Source organism: Giraffa tippelskirchi, chromosome 14, assembly GCF_054371585.1.
Source record: "Giraffa tippelskirchi isolate mGirTip1 chromosome 14, T2T-mGirTip1v1.2.pri, whole genome shotgun sequence".
NCBI classification, from domain to species: Eukaryota; Metazoa; Chordata; class Mammalia; order Artiodactyla; family Giraffidae; genus Giraffa; species Giraffa tippelskirchi.
The window spans coordinates 39,378,637-39,396,630 of record NC_137288.1 but is presented as its reverse complement, the minus strand read 5'-3'; the positions used below and the strand labels follow the sequence as shown (position 1 = coordinate 39,396,630).

The window sequence follows — 17,994 nt, the reverse complement described above, 5'->3', positions numbered from 1 at the left end:
TTCCATTCATGAATTTCATTTCCTAGGGAAATCTTTAGCTTCTTCTAAAAGCATGGCATATCCATATGAAATATTTGTTTGTGCATACATGAATGACCTCTTCAGTTCAGTTCGGTCGCTTAGTTGTGTCTGACTCTTTGCGACCCCACAGACTGCAGCACGCCAGGCCTCCCTGTCCATCACCAACTCCCGGAGTTTACTCAAACTCATGCCCATTGAGTCGGTGATGCCATCCAACCATCTCATCCTCTGTCATCCCCTTCTCCTCCTACCTTCACTCTTTCCCAGCATCAGGATCTCTTCCAATGAGTCAGTTCTTCACATCAGGTGGCCAAAGTATTAGAGGTTCAGCTTCAGCATCAGTCCTTCCAATGGCCTATAAATAATGATAAATTGGCTCTCACTTTCCAATATTTAAATTGATTTTGTTCTATACCTTTACAGAGCCTAGAATAGTAAGAATACTATTGATTTGTTCTTGTTCCCTGTTGTGATTTGACTGTCTCTACTGTTTATTTTCTGAGTATACTTGTCATTGCTTTTAACTAGATATTTTTCCAAAATCTTCCAGTGGACTCCATTGTTTATCACTATTACAGTTCTTGATAAATATACAATATATGATATTTCTAGTAGTTTAGTCTCACAGTCTTTGAAATACTCTAATCAAGTGATGCCTCCACAATATTTCAAATATTTATTTCTATTTTCAGTATTCTACTCTGACCACAGATTTCCAGCTATCTCATGCAGTAATTTCGTACATACCTTTTCGTTGTTGTTGTTCAGTCACTAAATTGTATCCAACTATCTGCAATCCCTAGAATGCCAGACTCCTCAGTCCTCCACTATCTCCCAGAGTTTGCTCAAATTCATATCCATTTAAGAGACTTTCTATTTTTGGGCTCCCATATCACTGCAGATGGTGATTGCAGTCATGAAATTAAAAGACACTTGCTCCTTGGAAGAAAAGCTAAGACCAACCTAGACAGCATATTAAAAAGCAAAAACATTACCTTGCCAACAAAGGTCCATCTAGTCAAAGCTATGGTTTTTCCAGTAGTCATGTATGGATGTGAGAGTTGATCTGTAAAGAAAACTGAGCACCGAAGAATTGATGCTTTTGAACTGTGGTGTTGGAGAAGACTCTTGAGAGTCCCTTGGACTGCAAGGAGATGCAACCAGTCCATCTTAAAGGAGAGAAGTCCTGAATATTTATTGGAAGGACTGATGCTGAAGCTGAAACTCCAATAATTTGGGCACCTGATGTGAAGAACCAACTCATTTGAAAAGACCCTGATGCTGGGAAAGAATGAAGGCAGGAAAAGAAGGGGACAACAGAGGATGAGAGGTTGGATGGCATCACCAACACGGTGGACATGAGTTTGAGTAGGCTCCAGGAATTGGTGATGGACAGGGAAGCCTGGCATGCTGCAGTCCATGGAGTCACAGAGTCGGACACGACTGAGCAACTGAACTGAGTCAGTGATGCTATCATACCATCTCATCCTCTGCCACCTCCTTCTCCTTTTGCCTTCAGTCTTTCCCAGTATCAGGGTCTTTTCTAGTAAACTGGCTTTTCACATCAGGTGGCCAAAGTATTGGAGCTTCAGCTTCAGCATCAGTCGTTCCAAAGAATATTCAGAGTTGATGTTTTTTAGGATTGACTTGTTTGATCTCCTTGCAGTCCAAGGGACTCTCAAGAGTCTTCTCCAGCACCACAGTTTGAAAACATCAATTCTTTGGTGCTCAACCTTCTTTTATGGTCCAACTCTCACATGTGTACACGACTACCAGAAAAACCATAACTTTTACTATATGGACCTTTGTCAGCAAAGTGAAATCTCTGCTTTTTAATATATTGTCTAGGTTTGTCATAGCTTTCCTTCCAAGGAGCAAGTGTCTGTAAATTTCATGGCTACAGTCTCTGTCTGCAGTGATTTTGGAGCCTAAGAAAATAAAATCTATCATTGCTTCCAATTTTCACACTTCTATTTGCCATAAAGTAATGGGACCAGATGCCATGATCTTAGTTTTTTAAATGTTGAGTTTCAAGCCAGCTTTTCACTCTCCTCCTTGACCTTCATCAAAAGGCTCTTTCATATATACTTGTGACAGGGAGTTTTATGTGTCAGCTTAACTAGTCAAGGGGATGCTCAGATGCCTGATTGAGCATTATTTCTGAATATATATGTGAAAATGTTTCTGGAGGAGATTATCATTTGAAATGGTAGACTGAATAAGCAGTTGACTGCCCCCAGTGTTAGCAGGCATCATATAATCCATTGAAGATTTTGTGTGTATGTGTATATGTGTGTGTGTGCTCAGTCATGTCCAACTCTTTACGACCCCATGGACTGAAGCCTGTACTAGGCACCTCTGTCCATGTGATTCTCCAGGCAAGAATGCTGGAGTAGATTTCCACTTCCTCCTCCAGGGGATCTTTCTGAGCTAAACCTGTATCTCCTGCCTGTGCTTCCTGCATTGGCAGATGGATTCTTATTCTTTACCGCTTGAGCCAACTGGGAAGCCCTCATTGAAGATTGGCATAGAACAAAATGGTGAAGAAAAGTTGAATTCACTCTCTGCCTGACTGTTGAACTGAAATACCCATTTTCTCCTGCCCTTAGTGCTCCTGGTCCTCAGGCCTTCCGACTCGGACTGGAATCTACACCACTCTCTCTGGCTTTCAGGCCTTCAAACTCATTGGCCTTCCTGGATCTCCAGCTCGCAGATAGAAGAGCATGAGACATTCAGCCTCCATAACCATGTGAGTTAATACACACACACAAATATGTATCCCCTATTGATTGTGTCTCTCTAGAAAACATTGATTATTACATACATGATGCCGTGGCTACAAAAAGTAATTATAATAATGATGAAAATTTCTCTTTGTTGGTTCTGTGAATCAAGCATGCTATTAAGTGCTTTACAGGCAGTGTCTCCATTGGTACTAGCCCTGTAGGTTAAACAGAGGATCTATGGGAAAGTGGAATATATCCGTCTCATTCACTATTATGTATCTAATGAAGAGTGTAGTACCTGGCTCATGTATTTTATTCCTTTAGATATTTATTTAACAAATAATTAATAGTTATTAAGCCCATTTACAGATGAAGAAACAGGCACACGTATTTTATATAGTTTGCTTAAAGGTGGTTACTAAGTGAGAAATCTGTGATTCAAAGTAAAGTATATCTGATTCCATATTGCATGCTTAAATACTATTATAATTTACTTTTCCCTTATCTTTTCATCTTTTTTCTAAGTCAATAAGTGCATTTTAACCCACATCTCCTTCTGTGTTTAAACATGATGTTATTACTTTAATTATTCTCTCTTTGAAATCTTTAATTTCTCCTAGTCTAATTAATTTTTATGGGATAAATGAAGAAATGAACAAAGACCTATATGTCATTCTAAGAATGCAGAGTAGTCTGATTCTATAAAACAAATAAGACATAAGCCATTGCTAGTCAATAATTAATCACTTATTATGTTTAATGCTTTAAACACATCAGGGCAGAGCTCTATGCAAAGCATGGTGATGAAATTTGCAGATCAGAAGAGAGAAAATGAAAAGATACCACAGTGTGAACTACTTGCAGGCTTAAGAAGAGTGTGCAAATAATATTATAAATAATATTAGAGATTCCTCATTACATAGCAAGAAAATTCAAGAGTTTTGACCATGCTTTTGATGCAGAGGATGCAGTGTTAATTGGACACTCTAATAAAATTTTAAATGGCCAACCTACTCACACATTTAGTATTTCATGCCAACATAGGCATAAGGACTGTGTTTATAGTGAGATTACCTTAAATATTTGACTTCATGACAGTGTGAAAGGCAGTAAATCACCCACATCATTAAACTTTGCACCTGATGGTTAGTTTTATGTTCCAATATCCAATCAAATACTGATGTAGAGAATTTGTAGATATGATTACGTTGCCAGTTGACTTTAAGGAAGGAAGAATATCCTAGATAAACTTCATGGGCCTAATTCAATGAGTTGACAAACTATGAGACTAAAACTAGGCTTTCCTTAAGAAATTTTACCTATGAATAACAGCTTCCATTCCCTTGTGCTCAGGAGTTCCAGCCTCCCCTTCCTGGAGGCCTTCCTTAAATTTCAGAATTGCTTCTCCAGCCCTGACAATCTCTTAAGTCTATTCCTTGCAATAAATCTCTTAATATAAACATCCTACTGCTCCTGTTTTTCTGGTAGAACCCTGATTGATACAATGACTTATGCTTTTGTATTAAAAATGATGAAGTTGTGTGCATCTATGTATGTATGTGTATTCTTATTCATACATAATGCTCATCATCTGAAAAATTATTATCAAAGCTTTCCTGTTTTGTAAAGTTCAGGGCTAGGCTATGAACTGGAGTAAATATAGATTTAGTCTTCTTATCTTTATAATACATGCAAGTTGAGGGTTTGTCAGTATTCTAGTATAGTCTTTTGAACATTAATCAGTCAGAATTGGCAGTTTTGATAGGCCAACTACTAGCTGAATACCAAATGCAGAAGCAGTAAGCCATCATTTTTAGACAGGTTATTACTTTGAAATGATTACTATTTAAGATAACTTCCTCCATATATTTAATTCACACTTTCTACCATTTCAGCTGTGAAGTGCTTTGATGTAAACTGTATCTGTATGCAGTATATGTAATACTAATGCTTTTAGTAAGTATGCCTTTGAAGTCAAGGGGTTTTTGATTATTCTAAATACATCAAGGTATGAGATACACTGCAGTCTGTTTATGTTGATGTTATATTAATACTTTAACATTGCCAATGGAAATTTTTACAGAATTTCATGATTACTTAGACATAAAATTTGTTTCTTAAATTATTCCTTCAGAATCCATTTCAAGGGTCATTTTAAGTCAAAATTCATACAATATCAAGCTCTTTCAATAATCATGGGGTATAACTTTTCTGCCTAAGAGTAGAAAAAGCTTACAACAAATTTTATTGAAAAGAGGGCTGTAGAAAAAATAGGCACAAGAATTACAGACACATATATACACATACATAGAATGGAACTATTTCTACATCATTACATATGCATAGTCTTGATTCACCCTTGTTACAAGTTTGTATTCTTAAGCAAAAGAAGAGAATAAACTCATCAGCTAGTGAAAAAGTACATTTGCATGATACGAAATCTTATAACTCATTATAGTTTTTCTAATCAACTCATCTGAATAAGATATGATGATGATGATGATGATGAAAATGAAGATATAAGAGAGCAATAACTATTTTTGCATAGTAAGACTAGTCTATAAGGGTATAGTCCAATTAAATGGAACAGAAACATTTACCCCATATGATTTATTTATCTCCACAGCTGCATGATGTCGATGAGAATCAGAAATGCCAATTTTATTGTTTGTTCACAATTTTAGGACTGCTTCTAGTGATTGGAACTAGACTCTTATTTTCCCCTCAAGCAAGCTAAGATAGTACTCAAGAATAAAGTGAAAAACAATAGACAGTTTTTCAGTATAGTTCAGAACTATATTAATTTATGAATAACTAGTTACTAAATTATATTGACAACTTTTATAAAGGAAGAAAGAAAAAGTTATAGCATGAAAACATATTCAAAACAGTAACAGATGTTCCTAATAAAAAGTAATGTGAATTACTATACTAAGTAAAGAAAAAATTTTAAATATATAGTAGTATACAAAATTTTTAAAAAATATGACTTTATTTAAATTGATATCAATCACCATCCTTTAAAACCAGAAATACAAGCAAGATGCTAAGTATTTGAAGTAGAAAATTATAATGATCATCTACATCACAATAATTATTCAGATTCTAAGTCTATACTATATCTTACTACATTTTAAACTAAATTTAATAAAAAGAAAAAAAGAATAAGCTAAATTGAATGAACAGACAGAAGCAGTTAGATTTTTCTTTTTCTTTTTTAAAAGCATCATTACATTTGGATAATTATCTCCTGCCCTTCAAATAAAAGGATGAAATTTGAATTCAGTGATTGTGTGGGTAGATGGGTACAGGATGGGTGAGAGGGGAAAAGAGAACTCCTAAATGCAGAGATAGGGGATAAATACAGTGTTATATTCAGAACAGCTATGAGGGTATTACTCCACTAATAAATCTTTGCTCTATGTTAGTAATAATCGTCAGAAAATTAATCCATGGGGGAAAACTTAGAAGATGCTTCAAGGGAGCATCCTGGACCCACTTGAAGAAGAGCACACAACCAAATTCCAAGCAAGGGCAGGGTTGGGAACATTTCCTGAGATAGGGTGAAGAGCACAGACACCTCTATCAGCTGAATAGCACTTCACAATAGGAAACTGGATCACGAAGAGTTCTTTTAGGGCTAGTGGGGAGTTTAGTTTCATTCCAAACATACAGTTTATTTGTAAAAGGCAGTGGTGCTTTATGAGAAAAGATTATGTTAAATCAAAAGGACTGAGGTTTAATTCTTACTAATGTAAAAAATAATTTTTGTTTATCTTGACTTCAGATTTAACCTAGTGCTCTGTATTTTTTTCTTTTTTGTTAAATCTGGCAACCCCCAAAATGAGGAAGGTGGTTAGAGGGCTCATATTGTTACCCTGATTTCTGGAAAAGAAGACAAACATAAAAATTAGAATAGTGGAGATAGCCAATTATCCTTTTTATACCTTTTCTTCTTTCTGCTGTTTACTTGTTTCTCTTCCTCCTTTCGCTTCCACTGTCCGTCTCTCTTAAGGAGCACTAATAGTGGTAGTAGTAGTCATAGTAATAGTGATAGTAGTAGTGGTGTCAGTAATAGTATTGGCAGTACTAGCAATACTAGTAATATTACTCTTTGTATAATGCTTTCACGTGCATCATCTTAACTTGATCTTGAGTGACTTAAGTATTTTTTCATGTAGATACTGAGAATGGGGAAGAAGGAAAAAAATCACAGAGATCCATTTAATGCATTTCTCTGTTTAGACATATTCTTACTGTGAAAGTAGTACCTTTCTAAGTAGGGCAGGTAAAATGAAGTTGAGACATAATCCAGATTAATTCAAAGCCCAAAGCTTCTAACTAATGAGTAAAGTTGTACTGGGGCTTCACTTTTAGGTGAGTTGCTATATTGACTTTGTTCATTGAATGAAAGGATTTTAATTAAATGTATTCACCTTGGCAAAGTTTAGAGGAAATTAAGCAGACTGTATTCAGACAACTCTGTATTAATGAACTGAAGGAGAAAAGTGAGGCAAAAGTTGTAATGTTACACTACTTGTTCACTTGTTGGTCTTTTAATTTTCGTGATACAGGTTATAGTATATGTTGACTAGATATAACCATGTCATCAACTCTATACTGTCCTTTAGTAAGAGTAGTGTGCTGTGCTCAGTTGTGTCTGACTCTCTGTGACCCCACGGACCCCATGGACCACCAGGCTCCTCTGTCCATGGGGGTTTCCAGCAAGAATACTGCAGTGAGGCAAGAATACTGCAGTGGGTTGCCATTTCCTTCTCTGGGGATCTTCCCGACCAAGGGATTGATTCCATATCTCCTGTGTCTCCTGCACTGCAGGCAGATTCTTTTTACAGCTGAGCCATTGGGGAAGCCCAATAGAGTAGTAGTTTTAAACATTAGTCTTAAGTAATATTTCTAGAACATAAAAGTGATTGAGAACCATCACATGAAACACCTTGTTGGATATTGCGCCATAGTGATTTTTTAAAATATGATATAGCATTTTGTTTTTGTAATAATTTGTATTGTTTAGTAATCTATCATCCTCTAGTTAACTTTTATGAAAAATTTATGTTTAGCATTGTAATAGATGGCTAACAAAAATTTCATTTTTACCTTCCCCAATATACCTAGAAGAAAGATATCATACTTAATTTGTGAATTTATTTTTGATCTTATAGTGTATTAGTAAGTGGCTGAAAGTCACTCAGTTGTGTAGTTGTAAAGCTAGTATTTGGACATACTTATTTTTTACCATTGAGAATAATGAACATACAATAAGCTCTCCATCTTTAAAGGATACAATTAACTTTTGACAAATGTACATACCCATGGGAAAAAATCACTGCAATCAAGATAATGTACATATTCATCACCCCTAAACATTTCCTTTTGCCCCTTTTAATCTATCCCTCCATCCTTTCTAGTCACTCTTCTTGTCCCCAGGAAATTACTAATTTGTTTCATGTTACTAGAGATTAATTTGCATTTGCTAGAATTTCATAAAAATGGAATCATGCAAAATATGCAATATCTTTTTCTGGCTTCTTTCACTCAGAAGAATTATTTTAAGATATATCCATTATATTTTAAGACATAATTGTCCTTATCAATGATTTTTGCTTCATATTGCTAAGCTGTATTGCACTATATCAATATACCACAAATGTTTACCCAGAATCAGTTACTATGTATTTGTATTATTTCCAGTTTGATGGCTATTACAAATAAACTGCTAAGGACATTTGAGTATGTCTTTTAATGATCACTGTTTTCATTTTTCTTGGATGAGTACATAAGAGTGAAATGTCTAGACCATAGATTAGTGTTGTCACTCAGTTGTGTCCGACTCTCCAGCCCTATGGACTGTAGACCACCAGGCTCCTCTGTCCATGCGATTCTCTAGGCAAGAATACTAGAGTGAGTTGCCATGCCCTCCTCCAGGGGATCTTTCCAACCCAGTGACAGAACTCACATATCTAACATCTCCTGCATTGGCAGGCGAATTCTTTACCACTAGCACCACCTGGGAATGAATTGTATAGTTACTATTTTATTTATTTTCTTCATTCATGAGCTACAGCTCTTTTTTTAGTTATATTAGTGGTTTCTTTAGGATTTATGGTACACATTTTTAACATATCACAATATATCTTCACCTTATACCATACTGTTTCACATATAGTAAAAGAAACATAACAGTGTATTTCTTCTCAGACTTTGTGCTGTTATTTTTCTACATTTTATTTCTATCTGTACTATAAACTCCAAAATATATTGCTATCACTTTTGCTTTAAACAATTGACTTTCTTTTTAAATACTTTAAAAAAAAGAAAAATTCTTTATATTTGCCATTTCCAGTTCTGTCTTTCCCATTGTGTAAGCCCAGGTTTCCATCTGCAGTCGTTTCCTTTTTACCTGAAGAATTTCTCTTAAAGTGCAGGTCTACTGATTGATATTCAATTATTTCATTTCTGTGTATTTCAAAAAAGTCTTTATTTTTGATAGTTTTTTTTTTAGGCAAAAATATCAAGATTATAAATTATTTTGCTTAAAATTTAAAAATCTTTTCATCTGTGTTCTAGCTTGGGTTGTTTCTGACACAAAAAAAATCTACTTTCTCCTTTATCCTTGTTCATTTGTATGCAATATTTCTCATTTCTCTTGGAGTTTAATATTTTCTCCTTATATCTGGTGGTAAGTAATTTTATTTTGATGTGCTCTGGTATATTCTTTGTGCTAGGGTTCATTTTTACTTTTTGAATCTTTGAACTAATAGTTGTCATCAAGTTCAGGAAAAAAAATGTCAGTCATTACTTCTTCAAGTATGTTTTTTTATTTCTCCTTCAGGCACTTCAATCTAACCTATATTTAACTCTTGAATTTCTCCCATAGCTCACTAAAGTGCTGTTCTTTTTTTTTTATCTCTGTTTTATTTTGAGTAAACTCTATTACTGTAGCTCCAAGTTCACTACACATGTTTCTGCAGGGTTTATTACTAATTATATCCAGGGCACTTTCATTTTAAATATTATATTTGCATTTTTAGAAGTTAAATTTGACTCTTTTTTATACCTCCCATTTCTCTAATTTATGGGATTCCCAGGTGATGCTAGTGGTAAAGAAAGTGAAGTGAAAGTCGGTCAGTCATGTCCGACTCTTTGAGACCCCATGGACTATACAGTCCATGGAATTCTCCAGGTCAGAATACTAGAGTGGGTAGCCTTTCTCTTCTCCAAGGGATCTTCCCAACCCAGATCAAACCCAGGTCTTCTGTATTGCAGGAAGATTCTTTACCAGCTAAACCACAAGGGAAGCCCAAGAATACTGGAGTGGGTATCCTATCCCTTCTCCAGCAGATCTTCCTGACCCAGGAATAGAACCGGGGTCTCCTAAAATACAGGGGGATTCTTTACCAACTGAGCTATCAGGGAAGCACCAGTGGTAAAGAACCCACCTGCTAATGCAGGAGACGTAAGAGATGGGAGTTTGATCTCTGGGACAGGAAGATTCCCTGAAGAAGGAAATGGCAACCTACTCCAGTATTTTTGCCTAAAGAATCCCATGGACAGAGGAACCTGGCAGACTACAGTCCACAGGGTCACAGAATCAGACACAACTGAAATGACTTAGCACAGCACACATTTCTCTACTTTATATGGTCAATTTTTTCTTTACCTTCTCAAACATACAGAAGATAGACATATTCACTATTTTAATATATTTTTGTACTAATTATATCATCTTAACCATTTCTGATTTAGTTTAGATGAATATTTCTCCTTATTATGGATAGCATTTTCCTGTTTCTTTGCATGCTTGGTAATATTTGTTTGACTGAACAACATTGTGAATGTTAGATATGAGAACTTTTTGTATTATTAAAAATATTGTTAAACAGTGTTCTAGGAAAAAGTTAAGTTACTTGAAATCTGCTCCTTTCAGATTTTGCCTATAAGCTTTGTTATGTAGAATCAAAGCAATATTTAGACCTTCATTGGTATACTAAATGATGCTTCATAAATTATCAAGCTTTCTACTCTGTTTAGAACAGGCAATATCTCCTCTACTTTTTATGTCACATGTACTTTTAATTTAATTCTTTCTTTCTTTTCCTGAGTATTTTCCTTATATGTGTGAGTTGGTCTATACTCAACTGAATACCTCAGGTGGATCCTCTAAAGATCTCTGGGTTTCTCTTCCTCTATTACAGTCCTCTCTTTGCAGTTACTCTCTGCTGCAAATTCATTTGATTTCCTCAGAATCTTAACTCAGAGAGACATTGTCCTTTGATTGGGTATTCCAAGGACCACAGCCTGGAAAATTCCTCCAGTATAAGACATAGGTCTCACCCCATTTGTTTCTCATATTTTAAAGATTATTCTCCTTTGTTTTTTGATGTAAATATCCTGAGAGCCTTCTTTTATATACATAGAATTGCCTTGATTTTTAATTTCTTCATGCAAAGAAGTAAATGAGTCCCTATTACCCATGTTGTATAGAAGTTGAATTCTTTGAGAGGCCAAGTTTAAGTCTTCATATTAGAGTAAATTGAGCAATTTATTTGAGAAGATGTAGCATTGTCGTGGGGCTTCCCAGGTGGCGCTAGTGGTAAAGAATCCACCTGCAATGCAGGAGACCAGGGTTCCATCCCTGGGTCCATAAGATCTCCTGGAGAAGGGAATGGTTACCCACTCCAGCATTCTTGCCTGGAGAATCCCATGAAGAGAGGAGCCTGGTGGGCTACAGTCCATAGTATCCCAAAGAGTCAGACAAATTTGAAGTTACTTAGCACGCACAGCATTGTTGTGTGAAAAGGAAACAATTTAAGATAAAGCGTATACTTATTGTGGCCATATGTTTTGTATTTTAACTTTAGTAAAATATCTTGTAATTTATTTTTATATTTACGAGAGTTTTCTGGACTCTAACTTGTCTTCCTCAACAAAGGACAAATCGAGATAAATCTTTTTCTATGTTGACCCTGTATTTTATATTTATAGTGACTCTGTGCCATGGCAAATGATGACTTCCTTTATAATTTTCCAAATTTTTATCAGTGCTATTATAGCACAAATAGCACCTTAATGAAAGGAAAATGTGTTCACCATGTTTATGAAAATATTTTAGAGTGTGTAGTTTTATATTATTTTTGTATTCAGTTCAGTTCAGTCGCTCAGTTGTATAATTTATGACATACTTTGAGTCTGAGACTTCAGTTTCAACAGTAAGCAAATACTTAATAAGTGATTAATTATACTAAACTCTCCTGTGTCTTTTAAATAGGTGAGAGGAAAAATTGAAACAATCATTTGCATAATTCAAGTTAAAAACAAATAAGCAAAGACAATAAAACTATTATTTGAAATCCTTTCAAATACAACAAGAGGGCAAATTGTTAATGCAATTCCCCACACAAATCAATTCAGAAATAAACTGTGGTTTCAAATATCTTGGATATTGTCTGCATCTACTTTATTTGCATCTCCACGCATTCAAAGGGGTTAAGGGAATCAAGACAAGTATCTGGATAATTCAGAAAAGAATTATAAGCCATGTTAACAATTCTTCATCAAGAGTTACACATGGAACTTATCAAGTAAAAAGCCCACTGCAGACTAAATTGGGATTACAGAGTAATTACTGTAGTTTTCATAATTAGGAAAGTGATTTTTTTTCATTACTTAAGCTTCTCTTTACAGGGAAACTAATGTACTTAAAACTAACAGAGGGCAACTTCTTTATTGAGCTTGACTTAGGTGTAGTATATAATCAAAATATCATTTTAGGTTATTTTGATTATGATATTTTCATATGTGTGTTTTTTTTTCTAAATAGTTTTAATTAGCAATACCATGATTGTGATGGACACAGAGATACGCTACCTAGAGCGGACCTCTGGGTCTAGTGGACCCACCTGCAGAGTGCATTTAGCAAAGAGTCTACAGCTATCAGTCCTTGCAGGGGTTGCCTCCTCTGTAGAAAACTGTCTGCCACAAGGTCAAGAAAATCTCCATCAATAACTGATCACTGCACAGGTATTCAGGGTCTGATATGGGACAATTCTTATTGGTGATTTCAACCCAAGAGCTCTCTATGCGATTAGCTGAGGTTGACCTTTGGCCTGCATTTTGGATTTACATATTCCTTCCCACACTATAGCTATTAGCCTCAAAAGTACTCCTTAATTAGTACTTCCCACTCACTTCTGTGTTGAAGTATAGTTGCTAATGAAAGTATTTTTAGTTGCAGTCCAAATGTGCGTGTTTGCTAAGTCACTTCAGTTGTGTCTGCCTCTTTGTAGCCTACCAGGCTGCTCTGTCCATGAGATTCTCCAGGCAAGAATACTGGAGTAGGTTGCCAGGCCCTCCTCCCAGGGCTCTTCCTGACCCAGGGATCAAACCCACGTCTCTTATGTCTTCTGCATTGGCAAGCGAGTTCTTTACTGCTATGTAGTCCAAACAGTAGGCCATAAAGATGGAGCCTTAGAACTTACTGAAGCAGGCCCCACCCAATTCTCAGTGAAAAAACCATCACTGGTAATTGTGAAATAATTTGATGGTAATTGTGAAATAATTATAAAAACTTTTACTGATGGTGAATTGGCATCAAATCCTGGTGGTTAATTACACTGTGAGTGTGATAGATCTGGTTTGAAAAGTACGAAGGAAATAGTAATTATAAAGATAATGGAATTGTATGGCTGGAGCTAAACTCCTTTGATATATGCTGGCTTAAAAAAAATAAAAAAAAAATAACAAAAAGCTAAGTGTTTAGCAGGCAGCTGAAAGCCAGGTATGAAATCTAGAGGACCTTCTTGGTAGCATAACCTCCGGGGGAAGAGCAGAGTAAGCTATTACCAGTGCCAGTCTGGATGTCTCAAGACCATATTACATTTCAGAATATACTATGACAGAGTTGGGAGAGAAAATGTTTAATATTGTCTGTTCTTTGTAAGTACAAATTTTCATATGTGTGCCACATCAGCAAACATTTTATTGGTTAAGGTCTTGCCAGAATCCCGTTTGGAGCAACATACAGTAGACTGCATCTTGTACCTCACACCATGATGAAAGAAGCATACGCATCTTTGGGTTCCAGAGTTAATATATGCCACACCTGGAAATACTGTACTCATCAGTAAGACTACCAGCTTTGAAGAGGCCTTAGAGAAGAAACTGGTTAGAGAATGTGTTCAGCTGTTGCTTAGCAACCTCTTCAGGAACTCCTGGGTAAAATCTGATCAACTGAGACCTGGGCTGGAGGACTCCCCTTACTCTGGTTTATTGAACCCCCTCCTTTCTCTGCTTCCAAGATCTATAAATAATATACCTTGTGGCTTTGCTTCCTTTGTGTGGATGTATCGAAATTGCACCTTCATTCAAAACAACCCCATGGGTTTATTTTCCTAGAGTGGGAGCTCAGATGCCGACAGAGCTACCTGTGGACTCCATGTGGGTGCCTTGTGCTCCCTCATTCATCCGGCAGGTCATTATCTGAATATTCTTAATTCAATACACCAGCTCCAGCTTCTCAGAACAGTTAGCTTATTATGTGGATTCAAGCAAAAAAGTGGACACTAGCTGCCCTACAACTTCATACATTGGTAGCCTTAAAATAAAGTTGTGAAGAAAAATCCTCTCCAACAGTAGCAACTGATATCCATTTTGTGTGCCAAGAGATAGGCAGTGAGGAATGCCTGATCTGAAGTTGGGTAGGAAACAAACTGAAAGAATAAAGACAAGAATGTCTCGGGTAGAGAAACATAGAAGGACATGTGGAACTGGGAGAAGAGTGTAGAGATCTTTGTACCAAATGTTAATGCCAGCCTACCAGAAGTAATTTTTCATGGAAGAGCCACTAAAACAGACAAACAGTTCAATCATTAGAAGTCACCCAGCCTCTGTCATTGGTCACCCTATTGTTGCATAAATGGACATATGAACAGAGGGATCACAGTGCCAGAGATGGAGATTTTGCATGGACCTGTAGCCATGGATTCTTACTTACCAAGGCTGATATAGCTACCATGGACAACAAAGGTCCACCAATAAAGACCAGTGAAGGGCCCTGTAAAGAAATGGAGCTGGGTGGCACAAGTCATGGATTACAGTGGATGCAGAAATACTTCATCTGCTTTATCTTTCAAGAATGGATTTGTCACCGTGAATGCATGGGGTCCTGTCAATAACTTCAGGAATTATTTCAGTTGCAGGAAACAACTTTCTTCATCACCCCACAACTACAGACACCAAATCCTCTATCTCTTCACACTCTGAGGGACCAGGTCTGATAGATGTGGTTATAAAGACTCAGCTATTTCTACCTAATATGGGGCAATTCTAGTAGTCCATTTTAGCTCCAGAGTTCCCCAAGATCATGGCCAAAATTGTTGTTTGGTTTGCATTATAGATTCTACATGTAGTCCTGCTTTCTTCCCATTCTTTTCACAAATGTTGATCCCAAAGGCACTTCTTAATAAACCTTGCAAACTAAACTCCATCTAAGAATCTGCTTTCAGGATACCAATATACTACAATGATATAATGGAAAGGTCAAATAATCTGAAGACCTACAGACCTGCATTTGCAATTCACCAGCTCCATATGGTGAACAAGTTATTTAACCCTTGTAGACCCTGGTTTCCACATATAACCCTTTCTACCAAACAGTTTTTCTTGAAACAAAACAGTAGCTTTATTCTCTGCACTGTGGGCTTCCCTGGTGGCTCAGGCGGTAAAGAATTCTCCTGCAATATGGGAGACCCAGGTTTGATCCCTGGTTTGGGAAGATCCCCTGGAGAAGGGAAAGGCAACCCACTCCAGTATTCTTGCCTGGGAAATCCCATGAACAGAGGAGCCTGATGGGATACTGTGGTATAGCAGGAATTATCTGGGTTATATCAAATTTTGGATTAAATCTCAAGTATTGCACTTATGTTCAAATATATATATATAAGTATATAATACATATATAATATGCAAACATATGTAAACAAAATTGAATATATACATACATACAATCATACACACATACATACAATACATACATACATGTATGTATATATATATATACATATATATATATATACACAATCTTGTTTAAATACGCTTTAAATACATTTGCACATACACAATATGTGAGCAATTAACTGTTTATACTTCTCAGGAGATACACTGTTGTAATATTTTTAAAGCTTTCATCAAAACTGGCTATGCCATGAACCTTCTTTCTTCATGACTGTGTGGTAAAAATCCAGTGCAGAAAAAATTTTTCTCTATCATGTCAGTAAATTGATTTACACATAAGCTAAAATAGAAAAGAAAAGAAAAAAAAAACCGGGTAGGCATATTTACAATTCAAATACTGTCATCCAAATGCATATTAAAATAAATGACTTTGGGGCAGTGTTAATGAACCAAAAGTAATTCAGTTACACAAGTTGAAACGCTGGAATATTCATATCAGTTATTGATGAGTTCTACATTTCACTAAGTTGTTTCATTACCAGTAACCAGACAAAGGCTAATATCTTTTAGCTAGGCTGAATTGGCTTTCATTATCCTCAAAGTACCTAGACATGCAGATAACTTTCAGTTTCACTTCAGTTCAGTTCAGTTGCTCAGTTGTGTCTGACTCTTTGCGACCCCATGGACTGCAACACGCCAATCCTCCCTGTCCATCACCAACTCCCAGAGGTTAGTCAGACTCATGTCCATTGAGTTGATGATGCTATCCAACCATCTCATCCTCTGTTGTTCCCTTCTCGTCCTGCCTTCAATCTTTCCCAGCATCAGGGTGTTTTCCAATGAGTCAGTTCTTCACATCAGGTGGCCCGAGTATTGAAGTTTCAGCTTCAGCATCAGTCCTTCCAATGAATATTCAGGACTGATTTTCTTTGGGATGGACTGGTTGTATCTCCTTGCAGTCCAAGGGACTCTCAAGAGTCTTCTTCAACACCACAGTTCAAAAGCATCAATTCTTTGGTGCTCAGCTTTCTTTATAGCTCAGCTCTCACATCCACACATGACTACTGGAAAAACCATAGCTTTGACTAGACAGACCTTTGTTGGCAAAGTAATGCCTCTGCTTTTTAATATGCTGTCTAAGTTGGTCTTAACTTTCTTTCCAAGGAGTAAGCATCTTTTAATTTCATGGCTACAGTCACCATCTTCAGTGATTTTGAAGCCCCCCGAAATAGTCTTTTACTGTTCCATTGTTCCCCCATATATTTGCCATGAAGTGATGTGACCAGATGCCATGATCTTAGTTTTCTAAATGTTGAGTTTTAAGCCAACTTAAAGGAGAGGAGAGAAAAGTGAATTTCAGTTTACTTTCTAGATATTTAATTTCTATCTTCCAGACAAAGTTGCAAACTTATTGAAGACAAAGGCATAATTTTATATTTTCTTAATTTTAATGCTGTACACTATAAAATTATATTTTTCAAAAATCTTTACCTGGACTTTACTTATAACTGGTCACAATTAGTTGAGATATCAGTCTTCAACTTGTAAAACATGTCCCAATGTGGTTAATCAGATTTTAGTTTATAGAAGCAATAAATAAATTAAGTAAAAAATTCCTGGGGGCTTCCCAAGTGGTGCAGTTTGTAAAGAACCTGCCTGCTAATGCCAGTGCAAGAGACTTAAGAGACACGGGTTTGATCCCTGAGTCAAGAAGGTCTACTGGAGAAGGAAATGGCAACCCACTCCAGTATTCTTGCCTGGGAAATCCCATGGACAGAGGAGCCCTCCAGGCTACAGTCCATAGGATCGCAAGTTGTACATGACTGAAGTGACTTAGCACACACCAAGTTAAAAAATTCCCAGCTGAGAATAGTAAAATCAATTGACCCTCTCCTGAGTAAACCTGTAATTCAAAAAATAGGCTGGTGAGATTATTCGATAATAAAATTGAGATTCCAAATACACACTTAGGAATGAGTATGAAAATTAGATTCTCAGGCAGTATAATGAACAAAATACAGTGTGTCAGCACCCTCCTGCAACAATGGGAGAGACATAAAATCTCCCAATTATGGAAAAAAAAGTGAGAAATTCTGATTTAAAAACCCCAGGTAGAGAAGATGTTTGCCAAATTTCAGGTTTAGAGACCACTGAGCAAAAACTAAGTAATCCTCAAGAGCAAAAATAAATAGAATGTGTCCCAAAATAAATTATAGTAATATATGAATGCATTTGTTTAAAAAAAACAAATAAATTAGCCTTTGAGTTACATTTTAGC

The 17,994-nt window shown here is 36.2% G+C and overlaps 1 long non-coding RNA gene across 1 annotated transcript in view; it reads left to right on the top strand.

Annotated features, from left to right (window-relative positions):
• Nucleotides 1-15,244, top strand: part of LOC145534216 (uncharacterized) — an 85,170-nt gene extending 69,926 nt beyond the window's left edge. The window contains exons 2-3 of the long non-coding RNA XR_014074351.1: nt 2,631-2,770; nt 13,755-15,244. This is a non-coding gene — a long non-coding RNA (uncharacterized LOC145534216). The remainder of the gene's footprint in view (nt 1-2,630; nt 2,771-13,754) is intronic.
• The last annotated feature ends 2,750 nt before the right edge of the window (nt 15,245-17,994 follow it).